The 15,237-nt window shown below is 32.5% G+C and overlaps 1 protein-coding gene across 3 annotated transcripts in view; it reads left to right on the top strand.

Annotated features, from left to right (window-relative positions):
• Positions 1-15,237, top strand: part of LOC6044523 (nucleoprotein TPR) — a 279,855-nt gene that overhangs the window by 32,528 nt on the left and 232,090 nt on the right. The window lies entirely within an intron of this gene.

Below are 15,237 nucleotides of genomic sequence, written 5' to 3'. Positions count from 1 at the left end.
TCGTTGATTTCGCTTCGTTTAGTATTCTTCCTTGTTTTTCGTCCAGTTCACTCTGAAACTGTTGACTAACTTTGCATGAAGTGCGATTTATACGCTTTATGGGCGCATTGAACCTGCGCGGACATTTCTCTTGGTGGCTACCGACGACGACGTGTGGACGATTTTAATCTTTGCATCACGCGCGAGGCTCCTACTCTCGGTCAAATTACACCCCCGGATACGCACACGAAAGCAGTGTGATTTGTGACATTTTGGGTGAGATATATCCGTGAACTGAAACCCTGGTGGTGGTGGGTATTCGGATATCCGCGAGCGAAATTAGATGCATCGCACGACGGGTGCTGTTCACTACCTTTTTTTCAACATCTTGTTGATTTTTTTTTTTGAAATTTCTTATGGGCGGTTTCTCTCTATAGAGGTAGCTGATGAATGTCAAATGAGCTTGGAGATAAGTTTTTATTGGACGGCGCCTGATGGTAATTCTTATTTGTTTTATCTCACACATAAATCGGAGAAGTTTGTATTTTTATCATCTAAAATTATTTCATAAAATTTGAAATTATTTTCAATGGCCTTATCTTACTCGAACCGTTGAATTTGTAGATAATTGAATCACAATTATAAATCACTATCTACGTCGAAAATTTTGCAAACATTTTGCTATCCAAAAATATAGGTTTACCGTAAACTGGGGTGACTTTCACAGGTTTGAGATTTTGAGGGTGTAATATGATTGTATGAAAAAAATAAAGTTGTTCAAATTTAGCGAGCACAGCTATATTTTAGTTCCTTTTGGGGTCTTAAACAACTCCCCAAAGTTTTGGAACGATTGGTTAAGTCCTCACTTTGCGCAAAGCGATTCAATTTTCTATGGGAATTTGTATGGGAAAAACCATTTTTTTTTATTTTGATAATTATAAAATCCACGTTTCACGCTGTACTAAAACTGGATTCATATTCGGATGCTCTGGAAGGTGCTTTACAACTTTCCCGAAGAGAGTATGGTGCTAACTTATTCCTGAAAAAAGATACAGCGTGTTCAAACCTCGTCTAAAACGTGTTTTTGCTCGAAAATCACGTTTTAGACGAGTTTTGAGGACGCTGTATCTTCTTCCAGGGGCAAACTAGCACCATACTCTCTTGGAGAAAGTTGTAGAGCACCTTCCAAAGCATCCGAATATGAATCCGGTTTTTGTACAGCGTGAAACGTGGATTTTATAAATATCTAAATCAAAAAGAATGGGTTTTCCTTGGTTTTTCCCATACAAATTCCCATAGAAAATTGAATCGCTTTGCGCAAAGTGAGGACTTAACCAATCGTTCCCAAACTTTGGGGAGTTGTTTAAGACCCCAAAAGGAACTAAAAAAATGATACTTTTGTATCCGACCCTCTCCGATTTCAAAAAAAAATTGTAGACATGTTATCCTAGGCCTATATAAGCCATTTTTGTGTATATGGATAATATAATCTAATCTAATCTAATCTAATCTAATCTAATCTAATCTAATCTAATCTAATCTAATCTAATCTAATCTAATCTAATCTAATCTAATCTAATCTAATCTAATCTAATCTAATCTAATCTAATCTAATCTAATCTAATCTAATCTAATCTAATCTAATCTAATCTAATCTAATCTAATCTAATCTAATCTAATCTAATCTAATCTAATCTAATCTAATCTAATCTAATCTAATCTAATCTAATCTAATCTAATCTAATCTAATCTAATCTAATCTAATCTAATCTAATCTAATCTAATCTAATCTAATCTAATCTAATCTAATCTAATCTAATCTAATCTAATCTAATCTAATCTAATCTAATCTAATCTAATCTAATCTAATCTAATCTAATCTAATCTAATCTAATCTAATCTAATCTAATCTAATCTAATCTAATCTAATCTAATCTAATCTAATCTAATCTAATCTAATCTAATCTAATCTAATCTAATCTAATCTAATCTATTCTAATCTAATCTAATCTAATCTAATCTAATCTAATCTAATCTAATCTAATCTAATCTAATCTAATCTAATCTAATCTAATCTAATCTAATCTAATCTAATCTAATCTAATCTAATCTAATCTAATCTAATCTAATCTAATCTAATCTAATCTAATCTAATCTAATCTAATCTAATCTAATCTAATCTAATCTAATCTAATCTAATCTAATCTAATCTAATCTAATCTAATCTAATCTAATCTAATCTAATCTAATCTAATCTAATCTAATCTAATCTAATCTAATCTAATCTAATCTAATCTAATCTAATCTAATCTAATCTAATCTAATCTAATCTAATCTAATCTAATCTAATCTAATCTAATCTAATCTAATCTAATCTAATCTAATCTAATCTAATCTAATCTAATCTAATCTAATCTAATCTAATCTAATCTAATCTAATCTAATCTAATCTAATCTAATATAATCTAATCTAATCTAATCTAATCTAATCTAATCTAATCTAATCTAATCTAATCTAATTTAATCTAATCTAATTTAATCTAATCTAATCTAATCTAATCTAATCTAATCTAATCTAATCTAATCTAATCTAATCTAATCTAATCTAATCTAATCTAATCTAATCTAATCTAATCTAATCTAATCTAATCTAATCTAATCTAATCTAATCTAATCTAATCTAATCTAATCTAATCTAATCTAATCTAATCTAATCTAATCTAATCTAATCTAATCTAATCTAATCTAATCTAATCTAATCTAATCTAATCTAATCTAATCTAATCTAATCTAATCTAATCTAATCTAATCTAATCTAATCTAATCTAATCTAATCTAATCTAATCTAATCTAATCTAATCTAATCTAATCTAATCTAATCTAATCTAATCTAATCTAATCTAATCTAATCTAATCTAATCTAATCTAATCTAATCTAATCTAATCTAATCTAATCTAATCTAATCTAATCTAATCTAATCTAATCTAATCTAATCTAATCTAATCTAATCTAATCTAATCTAATCTAATCTAATCTAATCTAATCTAATCTAATCTAATCTAATCTAATCTAATCTAATCTAATCTAATCTAATCTAATCTAATCTAATCTAATCTAATCTAATCTAATCTAATCTAATCTAATCTAATCTAATCAATCTAATCTAATCTAATCTAATCTAATCTAATCTAATCTAATCTAATCAAATCTAATCTAATCTAATCTAATCTAATCTAATTCCAATCTATCATTTACGTCCAAGACAATGAAAAGTTTTAATTTATTTAAATATATTTTTTGCAACTAATGCTCAAACATAAAAATACGTGTCTAATTATTTGAGCCATGGATTTCTGCCTAAGGTAACCGCGATCGAGCGTTTAGAGGTGCGGTTGTCAAAATCGCTTTCTGTGACACACCTCGCACCCCCCTCCCGGCCAACTTTTCCTCCATGTGGACAATTCTCCATACAAAAATAAAAATAATACATATAGAGCGTTCTAAAATTTGGAAACATTTTTTTAAAAGTGCAAATTTTAAAATGTATTTTGTTCAAACTTTGTTTCAGTAATATGATTTCCAAGATACCGCGAGTTGAACAATGGGGGAGAATCAGACGACACTGTAAGAGTTTTTTCTAATTTTTCACAAAAGTGACTACTAAAAGAGGCTGTCTCTCAGGAATCAGCAGTCCGATCAACAAAGTCTTAAATGAAATTGTAGGAAAATTTCCCAACATTTTGAAAATATATTTTACAGGACTGATTTTCCTTCAGGAAGTATTAGCTTACTCTTAAAAAACGGTGTGTAAAATTATGTTTGACAATTATCAAGTTTTTTTTTTCAAACAATACATTTTTTTTTTATTTAAAAATGCAGAAATTTGGTACAGATTTAGCAGCCTGAATTCTAGCGCAAATTTGTCTTTTATATTGAAAATTCAATAATCATTTAGGAATTCAACTTTAAGTAACTTTAGCAACTTTTACATATTTTTTTTCCAAACTATAACCTACAACTTTGCCGAAGATACAATATCGTTCAGAAAATCCCTTCTCTTGATAAAGATTTTCGAATATTTCATGCTTATTGTGTTAGACCAGTCCGCAAATTTTTTTTAGAATCACTCAATTTTCAAGCCACCTTCTTTTCATCAACGGAACTAAAAGAACTGAAAAGTTCTTTTTGCAAATTTTTTTTTATTTTTTGATATGTTTTAGAGGACATCAAATGCCAATTTCGAGATTGTGCAAAAAATCTTTGAGCGAGTTATGAATCTTTGAATCAATACTGATTTTTTCAAAAAAACGAAAAATTGGTCGCAAAAATTTTTCAACTTCATTTTTCGATGTAAAATCAAATTTGCAATCAAAAAGTTCTTTTGTGCAATTTTGATAAAGTGCACCGTTTTCAAGTTAAATCCATTTTAGGTGACTTTTTTGAAAATAGTCGAAGTTTTTAATTTATTTAAATTAGTGCACATGTTTACCCCCTTTTCAAAAAAATATCTTTGAAGATCTGAGAAAATTCTCTATATTTTGCATGTTTGAACTTTGTTGATACGACCCTTAGTTGCTGAGATATTGCCAAGCAAATGTTTAAAAACAGGAAAATTGATGTTTTCGAAGTCCCACCCAAACAACACACCATTTTCTAATGTCGATATCTCAGCAACTAATGGTCCGATTTTCAATTTTAAAATATGAAACATTCGTGAAATTTTCCGAGCTTTTCGATTTTTTTTTTAAATCAAGACTTACATTTTAAAAGGACCAAACATTCAATATTATTTCACGAATGTTTCATATTTTAACGTTGTAAATCGGACCATTAGTTGCTGAGATATCGACATTACAAAATGGTGGGTTGTTTGGGTGGGACTTCGAAAACATCAATTTTCCTGTTTTTAAACCTTTGCTTGGCAATATCTCAGCAACTAAGGGTCGTATCAACAAAGTTCAAACATGCAAAATATAGAGAATTTTCTCAGATTTTCAAAAATATTTTTTTCAAAGGTGGGCAAACATGTGCACTAATTTAAAAAAAATGAAAAACTTCGACTATTTTCAAAAAAGTCACCTAAAAATGGATTTAATTTGAAAACGGTGCACTTAATCAAAATTTCACTAAAGTAGGGTAGAGTAGTCATCAATGAGACACGGGGAACAATGATAAAATGGCTCTCACAAGTCGTAGTTTCAACCAATCAGGCTCATATTTGGGGGAAAGGTTTGTCTACTGGATACACGTCTGCCATAATAGTGGCTTTGGTTATGGACGCTCCCTTGACAAGTTATTCATAAATGTTTGATTCTGGGGTGTAAAAGTAAATTATGGACAAAACATATTTTTTCGCTCGTAGGCTGCCATTTACACCAAAAATTAATATTTCTTCAAATTTCTTTCGACGTTCCATAGGTATTAAGTTGGGCTACAATGTCCTTTCATTAGATTTGGCCAAAATTTAGAATATACCCAGAATCCAGGTCTCATTGTTCCCCACTCATTTCAGCCCATGGGTAACAATGAGACACTTTGATTTTTCTTCAATAAACTTTTCAAAATCGATGGAAATCTTTCAAAACATGAATCAAAAGTGATTTTTGGCATATTTATAGAGTTTAAACTTCATTTATCCAAAAATACAAAGTTATTTGGTATTAATATATGGATTTTACAAAATTTTAATACTTTTTAGTATAACTTTTGTTAATAAAAGTTTCATGTTGGCAAAATTTCTCTAAAATGTTCAAGGCAAGTCACCTGCAATGGAACAATACAAAAACATGATGTTTTGGTAGAAAAATGTTGATTTTCGTAGAGTGTCTCATTGTTCCCCAGCTGTCTCATTGTTCCTGCCAAGTGCGTCTACAATGAGACAGTTGAATAACTCTGGCTGTAGACGTCAGATCGATCTCATATTTTGATCAATGTTAGAACACATTAAAAGAAAGATAATGCAACTAAAAGCTCATTAAAAAATGCTGATGAAAAAATAGAAAAATCGTTGAAAGTTGAAAACCAAAAGTGTCTCATTGATGACTACCCTACCCTACTTTTTGATTGCAAATTTGATTTTACATCAAAAAATAAAGTTGAAAAATTTTTGCGACCAATTTTTCGATTTTTTAAAAAAATCAGTATTGATTCAAAAATTTATAACTCGGTCAAAGATTTTTTGCACAGCCTTGAAATTTCTGAAAAGTTGGCATTTGATGTCCTCAAAACATATCAAAAAATAAAAAAAATTAAAAATAGTGTTTTTTGCAAATCAAGTTTTAGTGACAAAAAGTTAAATAAAAAAAAACAAAATTTTTTTACCGTGTATCATTTTTTTTCCAGTGTAGTCCATATCCATACCTACAACTTTGCCGAAGACACCAAATCGATCAAAAAATTCCTTCAAAAGATACAGATTTTTGAATTGTCATAAATCGTTTTTGTATGGACAGCCGCCAAATTTGTATGGAAAATTATATGGACAAACTAATGATGCAAAAATCCCTTCTCTTGATAAAGATTTTCGAATATTTCTTCCTTATTGTGTTAGACCAGTCCGCAAAATTTTTTTAGAATCACTCAATTTTTAAGCCACTAATTACTTTTCATCAACGAAACTAAAAGAACTGAAAAGTTCTTTTTGCAATTCCGTTGTGAAACATCATCAAGGTGTCGCGAGCCAAATCTGATAAGCAACGAGGCTGGAATTTTTGGACCTAATCTATGTGCTAGGAAAATGGTAGGAGATACGAATGGCATTGGAAAAAGTGGCTGAAAAAGCGGAAATAATCAAAAATGTTAACATTTTTGGAAGAGGTAAGCTACAAAACGATCCTGCTTACACTTTCTGTTGGTTGTATTCAGTGAATTCGTACTCTAAATGCCTGAACTACCTCGAATAATAAAAATAGGTCCAAAATAGGTACTAGGTCCAAAATAGGGTCATATATCCTAATTACTTTTCCTGTCATTTAGTCGTATGATGACTTCTTTTCTCCACTAAAAATAAAAGTATCGAAAGTAATACTTGTCGATACAAGCGCTGAAAAGTTTTACTTTCCAGCGCTGAAACGGGTGCTGAAAAGTAGAAATTTTCCGCACATGTATCGAAAAGTTATACTTTTCAATATTGTTTTGAATTTATGGATCAATTGACTAAACTTATAGACAATTGACTTAAAATTCTATTCACGGGTGCTTTCGGAATTGCGAATATTGTTGTATGGAACTCGTTTCAAATACAACGAGTGCTGAAAAAATTTCAGCACTCGTCGTATTTATCCAACTCACTAAATCTCGACTGTACGACTCGTGCTGAAAAAATCTTCTTTTTGCAACTTGTTGCATAATAGTAGTTTATGCAACAAGTTGCAAAAAGAGGATTTTTTCAGCACGAGTCGTACATTTATCCAACGAAGTTCACCGAGTTGGATAAATACGAAGAGTGCTGAAATAATCAAGTTTTGCAACGAGTTCCATACATCATTTTTTGCAATTCCAAAAAACACATACTGAGTGAAATTTTATGTCAAATTTTCATGTATTTTGTCAATAAATCATTTAAATCAAAAAAAAAAGTGTTACTTTTTGAAACAAGTGCTGAAAAGTTCAACTTTTCAGCACCCATTTGAGTGCTGAAAAGTAGAACTTTTCAGCATTTATTTTGAAAAGTGTTGCTATTCGATTCTGTTATTTTTGGTACAGAAAAGTAGGCTATTTCGTCGTTCAAGAATGACAGGAAAAGTAAGTAGTTTCACGACGGAATTGCAAAAACTACTATTTAAGCATCTATTTGAGAGCTGAAAAGTTCAACTATGCAGCACTTGTTACGAAAAGTAATGCTTTTTGATACTGTTTTAGATTCAAGTGGGAAAAAAACCAAATTCAATTTAAATGATGTCTTACGGAATTAAAAAACTTGATCTTTTCAGCACTCGTTGTATTTATCCAACTCGGTGAACCTCGTACGACACTGTTGCATCTACTTCCATCGATCACATTGAAGCTCACAATTCCACACTCATGTTTTGCTCCCGGTTGACTGAAAATGCAGTGAAAAGTTTCGAAAAGTGATAGCTGCTGCTGCGGCTGCAATTAGTCACAGTGATTTACAGCGTTTAATGCCCATCGCCCAAGGGCGACCATTTCTGCAATATCTGATCGCCGTATGGATTTTGATTTGCACCTTGGCGATCGGTAGCGGCCAACAAACTCGATTAATTTATGCAAATCAAACTTGAATCACCACGAGTGTGACGACCGGGTAGCATGCATGCATGGTGTAAGTAACGCCAAGAAGTCAGACTTCTTTCACTTGCTAATTAGTTCAAAGTGGGTCTACGGAGTTTCTCGTGCGGTAATCGTCAAGTCTGATGGACCCCGACTTGGTAAGGGACTTGTATTGGGCGAAAACAAATTAATGAGAAAATAATTAATCAGCTTTTACTTTGAGTGCTTTCTAGCCCTCCTCATGACATCACACGCTCAAACACCCAGAAACTTGAGTAGAGACTATTGCACACACACCGGATTTTAGGCCGTGTGTTTAAATTTGTATGCAACCATTAACGAGGAGGGCGCTGAGGAGCTATATGGCAGTCCGGAGGAGTTCCAATCTTACTAAACGCTACGGCAAATAACTTGCATCGTATCCCTTGGTTCATCAAGAATTGAAAAAGCTTTAAGAAACATGCCTTGTCAATACACCGGCACGAGTGACAGCTGCGAGCTGTTGGGTCCAAAATGCATCCATTTGTTTGTTTGCTGTAAACAATACTAAAAATTCACTTGACTCACGACTGGTGGACCGCTGGATCTATTTTGGACCTAAATCTGAAATTCCAAATCGCTGTAATATTGGAACTATATTGGTGAACCTCCCCAGCCAAGGGTCACCCCGATCAATAAGGGCCAAGTCACTCTCTGCCATTAGCGCGCCCAGGCAGGCGTCGTTCGGAAGTGACCAAATAGTGAAACTGATTAGTGGGCAATTTTTTTCCCGTGCGGTTGCTGCGATTAGATCGACGGTGATTAAAAGTTTCAACCCCGGCCATTACCGAGGGGTAAGACACATCATACGCGCCACACCGATTATGAATTGAGGCACCTTTGGGTCGTTTTGGCCGGGGTAGGTAGAAACTAGGTAGCTGCTAGTTTGTATGAATGAGAGAGGTGTGGTGTGCTGTAACTTGCTGTTTATGATTCAGGATGTTGGGGAAAAAATAAAACTGAGAGAAATTAACTTGCACGGGGTTTCGGTTTTGTTTCGGAGGGTTTGCTGGTACCAAATGGTCCGATTGATTGGCGCCAAAGATTGCAGGAAGTGATGGCCGTTGCAGTTTTTCGTTGGGTTCGACGAGGAAGATCGAAATTTTCATTTTAAGTCCCATTTGGGAAGTTAATGAGGTGTGGACTAAATTGCTCGGAAATAATTGTTGAAACAAAACAGTTTGTGTAAACTCACATGCCCTACTTTCAGGCTAACAAGGTTGACATAACTATGACCAAAACTTGAGTACCAACCAGTCTAAAGACCTCCACGATTAGATGATCTAATGCCCCCAAATCAACCAAAAAAAGGAGGAAAAACAGGCAACACCACACCGCCAGCAAAAGTGTGCCTAATGTCCCTCCAATTGTGGGGACCCTGCCAGCAGCCAGTGTTGCCAATTGGTTGATTGACCGATCGTCACCGCGACCAACTCGCATCAAACAACATCCCATTTTGCGGCTGGCTAATGTGATCAACTCACCCCCGAAATCAGTTGATTAGGGGAAGGGGTTGTAACTTTGGACTTGTGTATGTCAACCACGGTTAATACCCGCTGGCCGGCAGCGAAATTACGGTAAAGTACAAATGCCCAAATCACAACCCTTTACCCTTTTAAACTAGACCTAGTTGGGCGGCGAATTATGTGATAGAGTTGCGACTAACTGTGAAGAAACAACGCCGCCACACGACAATCAAGGTGAAGCCAGCAGGTGCGATTCGCTAATTTCACACATTCAGTCGGAGTTGAGCCCGCCGTCACGTTGATTGAAATTGTCATGGTTTTTGGGGATTCGTTGGGAGATTGCCATAATCGGAGGGCTCTCTCTTTAGGCCAAATGGCACATTGTTTTCGGGGGGTGATTGCCGCTGGGGAAAGAAACCTGGTAACATAGTTTGGCACACGGGTGGTGACAAAAGATTGCACCTTGGCGAGGGTGACATAAGTGTTAAGGTCTTTGAAGAAAAAAATATTGGCTTTTTTTTCTTCAAAGACCAAAGACATCAAGAAAAAAAAACTCAAAACAATCCTTAATCCGAATGCCGGTAAATATGTAAGTACAAATTAGTGAAAAGCTTTTTACAACAGTTTTTTGTTTATTCTCCCTTAAAATTGGCATTTTGACAAATTTGCAATATGCAAAGCTTCTCTTGGGCCCTGTGACTTAAATATTTTTATTTTATTTTTTAAAGAACTTGTTAGTCGACGACAAACTTTGACTAACATACAGCTCAGCCCTGATTTATGATTAAATAAAAAAAATAACAAGAAAGCACCCTTGACTAAAAAAAAACAGAATATTTGTAAACTTTATTAACTTATAGCCTGGCCCAAAATAATTAACTTCGAGCAAAATTATTTTTTACAATAATTGTTTCTAAATATGACTTAATTTTTCAATGTTAAATACTATAAAAGCTTGTCGATTGTATTTGTAAAACATAACGACATAAATTAATTTTTGTTTTCAATATTTTTGAATAACAGGGACATCATCAAAAAATTGGAGGACCTTAAGAATAACATTTCTTATAATTTTCCTTCTCTTTGAATTTTTAGAAAAAAATTTTTTTTTAGATTTTTTATGGGTAATTCTCTACCAACTCACACGAAATTGACTGCTCTACAACTTTGTAGAACATTGTTACACTCTAAAAAATAACTCTGCAAAGTTAGAAAAAACGCGAAATTGTAAAATGAAAAAAATTGTTCTAAATGAAAAAAATTACCCTTCTGGGTCAATGTAGATTCGAAAAGTGCATTAAATTTCCCATAAAAAGACATGTTCCAAAAAAATCCAGTCGAGTAACGGAAAATGGCAGAGTTTTTTTTTTTTTAAATAGTGTTTTTTTCCGATGAAAAATACATTTTTCCGGAATTCTGAGTACGCCATCAAATCGGGCGTCTAATGTTACATCAAAGCCCCTTTGACACGAAATTTCTATCTCATAACCGTTTCAGGCTGCAAATTATTGAAAAACAACTATTTTTTCGCATGTTCAAAAACGGAAGGGGTCGTACCGCCCCTCCGTCACGAGATATCAAAAAACGGACCTCGGATTCGTGATCAGAGACAAAAGTTACCCGTTAGGATAAAGTTTCACGCAAATCGAAGAAGGGTCGGGGCAACTGCTGTGTGAGTTGGCGGAGAATTACCCTTATACCTTTTCGATTAGAATGTCTTTAATTTTGTTTGTGCTTGTGATTTCTTTTTGATTATTTTCATTACTTTTTATAGCTTTTTGATTCGTGTAGATATTTTGTTGTTTTTTTGTAATTTTTTTTCAATCGTTTTGTTTCATTGGATATTTCTTGGTTGCTTTAGATTCTTTATGTTCACTTGCCCTTGATTTAAAAAAATCTTTCTTTTTGCTTTTTAATCTGTTACATTTTATGGACTCTTTTTGAATGATTTGATTTTTTTTTAATTTTTTGATTCGATTTTATTCTGATGACTCTTTTGAACACACTTAAAAGATTTTTTGGTTGTTTATAATCTCTCGATATTCTTATTTTTTATCCTTTTTTTTAACTTCTTTTTGACTGACATAAATTTTGAAAAATGTTTGCAACGGCCAAGTTCTACTTACCTTTTTGTCAATTAGTTTCAGTTTTCTGTAATAATTTTTTAAAATTTTTCTATTCTTTTAATTTTTTAAATATTTTTTATTCATTCTTTTTTGTATTCTGTTTCATTCCTTTATAATATTTGTATGTTTTTTTTTTAATTCTATTTATTGTTTGAATTGTTTTTTTCTAAGATATATTATGATATTTTTTTGATGTTTTTGCTTTTTTTTTTATATTTTTGGTATTTTAATGTGTTTTGTGAAGTTTTTGATATTTTTGATTTTATATTCTTTTAATTTTTACTTTATGTTGTATCATTTGGACATTGTTTTAATTCTTTCCGATCCATCTCGATGCGTTTGTGTTCTTCTTGATTATTTTTGATTCCCATAAATTTTTTTTCAAGCTATTTTTGGCCTCCAATGCATTTGATAGCTTCATTTTCGTCTTTCTGATTTTGGCGAGCAGTCTTGTCGAAAAAGAAAAACAGATTTTTTCTACTTCACTGACGTTTTGGCCTTTATTTTGAGGCCTTCTTCAGGGAGTGATTATTTTATAGTTTTTATTTTCGTCGCTTTGATTTTATCTGTGAGATTTGATTTTATTATTTTTTCTCTTGTTTGTTTCTTCTGAATTATTTTTTAATCTTTATGTTTCGTTTTATAAACGTTCGTTCGTTCGTTCGTTTTACAAACGAAACAAAGTGATTCAAAAATTGGGGTAATTCTTTTTTGTTTAACAGATTTAGCACTCGCTCCTAATTCCGTCCAATCTACTGAACTTCAAATATGCCAATATTAGAGGCACGATGGAATTAGATGCTGTAAAAAAAATAATAAAAAAATACTCACAAATAAAAAATCTAAGAAACGAAACAATTTTTCATCTTTTTGGTAAATTTAAATTCTAAAGCAGGCCTGCCCAACCTTTTTGGCTCAATTTTCACATTTTTGATAGTCAAAATTACAATTATTGCCCATTTTTTCATGATTTATTTAATGGAATCGGTTCTCAGATGACTAGTGAACATAACTTTGACAAAAATTTGAGAAAATATTTTTGCAGATCGTTATTATGTAAGTTTTAAGTGAAAAATTGTTCCGGCCAGCGGGCCGGATTGATTTTTAACGTAAAATGTAGATAAAAACGATTTATATCATTTTTACGATCAAAAATGTGAAAATTGAGCCAAAAAGGTTGGACAGGCCTGTTCTAAAGAGTGGTTCATATATATATTATATATGAACTCTTCACAACGCTTTCTAATTTTGTTGGTTTCGTCTAGTTTTTTTTCAATCAAACTTATTTATTGCAATACATTTTGATCATTAGTATTTTATTTTCACGTCTTTTTTTATGTTTTCGATTCTGTAATTTGCTTTTTTTTATAAATTTGTTTCTGCTTAATTTTTTTGTTTATTTATTATTATTGTTTTGGATTTTTTTTATTCCTTTTAGATCTTCGTTTATATTTTTTTACAATTGTATTTTTTAAATTTTAAAATGATATTTGATGTAATTTGTTTCTTTTTTATTTTTTCTAAATCCTTAATTTTTTTATGTTTTTTGATTGATTCTCTTAAAATTTTTCTTCTGTTGTTTTTGTTTCTGTATTTTTTTTATTGTTTTATAGTTTTTTTTTTAGTTTTAATTCTTTTTTATTCAATTGATTCTATTTTTTTAGTTCATGGTAGGTAATCTTTACAATCTCTTTTCGAGTCTTTTATTTATTTTCATTCTTTTGGATTCCTTTTGATTTTTTTTATTTTATATCTTTTTGATTGTTTATTCTTTTTGTATTGGTTTTATTATTTTTTTGTTTAAATATCTTTTTTTAATTCTTTTATTTTTTTGCTCGTTTGTACCATTTATGTTTGTTATGATTTGTTTCATTAATTTTAAATTAACATTTGATTTGTTTCATTCTTTAAAAATAAAAATAAAAATTTGAATTTTGTGCCTTTTAGATTCTATTGAATTATTTTGAATGTTTCAATTGTTTTAAAACGACTTATAATTGATATCGACTAAGTCTTTCGCCATTCCACTAAATTGTTCAAACAAGCTTAGCCATGATCGCATTAAAAGTTCATTACCAGTACATCACCCGAAAGACATCGACGTTCCCCCAGGCCACGAACCCCGACGAACGCGTACGCGGCGCTGTTCCGAAAGAGTTCAGTTCACTTTGTGCACTGCAAAATCCAACACGCAATCACATCGCAAAAAGTCGTTAAACTGCGGCGGCAAAACTCTTATCAGGAAATCGTTCCCTTTTTGGCGCTCGACACATGTTGTGCTCAGAGGTTGAGATTGTTTCACCCGCATAACAAGATTTTCAACAAGCGCCGCCGCCCGGTAGCATGAATGAGCATGAGCTCGATCATAAACATACATAAATCTTGCTGCGTGAATTGTGTGGGTGTGGGTGTTCGTATCAGAAAGCTATCACAAACTCCTCAATAGCTCAAGTCACGCGGAAAAAATAGGAGCCCGCGTGAAACCTTAGACTAAATTAAGCGTGCAGCAAGCTTAAGAAAGTAATCAATTCTCTCATGATTGTTGTTTGAAGCCCAAGATGCCAGAAATGAGTGCATAATTATTAAAAGTCTCGACGCCGCCACCCTTTAAGACTTGATCTTGTAACATACGAACGACAGGCGTAATCTGCGGTCGCGTAACGTTATAGCGGGCATGCAGATCAGGGATGCCAGATACACAGATTTGTCTGTGTTTCACAGACATTTGAGCTCGTGTCAGACATTTTTTGAGGTACACAGACTTTTTAAAAACTTCATTAAATTGTTATTTTGTTAAAATATCAATCGAAACTTATTTCGTTAGTCTTCAAATGCTTAAAAACACAATTTTTGATAGATTTCTATGACTGTAAATTGATTTATTTGAATTTTAGACAAAGACACAGACATACACAGACTTTTTCACAGACATTTTTAAAAATCATCTGACATCCCTGATGCAGATCGTAGAGAGCAGACTGGCTGCTCTCTTTACATAGCTTTGAGCTTAAATTACGCTGAACTATGCGCAGCATAAGTTGGGATCTTGAGACTAAACATTGCTGATGCACTCAAAAAATTGGAGGATGAAATTATAAACTGCAACGTTTGATTCAAAATTCTTCTTTCGAAATTTTAAATTATTTAAATTCAACTTGTGACACCATTTTTTCTTAAAGTTAAGAACAACTTTACTCATGTCCACCCTTCTAACTCCACATACGCTCGCGCCGTAAACTCTGTAATCAACACAGCTCACGCGACTCCGTTAAGAAGTTAGGGGGTGGCTCAGCTTAACGGATCTTAAGATATGGGCTATACCTCAAGTGTGGGGGTGGGCTGGTTGAGGAGTCTTTCAAGTTATGCTCACCGATTTCGTGTACTCGTAATACTTGGC

Source organism: Culex quinquefasciatus, chromosome 3 (assembly GCF_015732765.1).
Source record: "Culex quinquefasciatus strain JHB chromosome 3, VPISU_Cqui_1.0_pri_paternal, whole genome shotgun sequence".
Taxonomy (NCBI): domain Eukaryota; kingdom Metazoa; phylum Arthropoda; class Insecta; order Diptera; family Culicidae; genus Culex; species Culex quinquefasciatus.
This window is presented reverse-complemented; position numbering and strand designations above follow the sequence as displayed.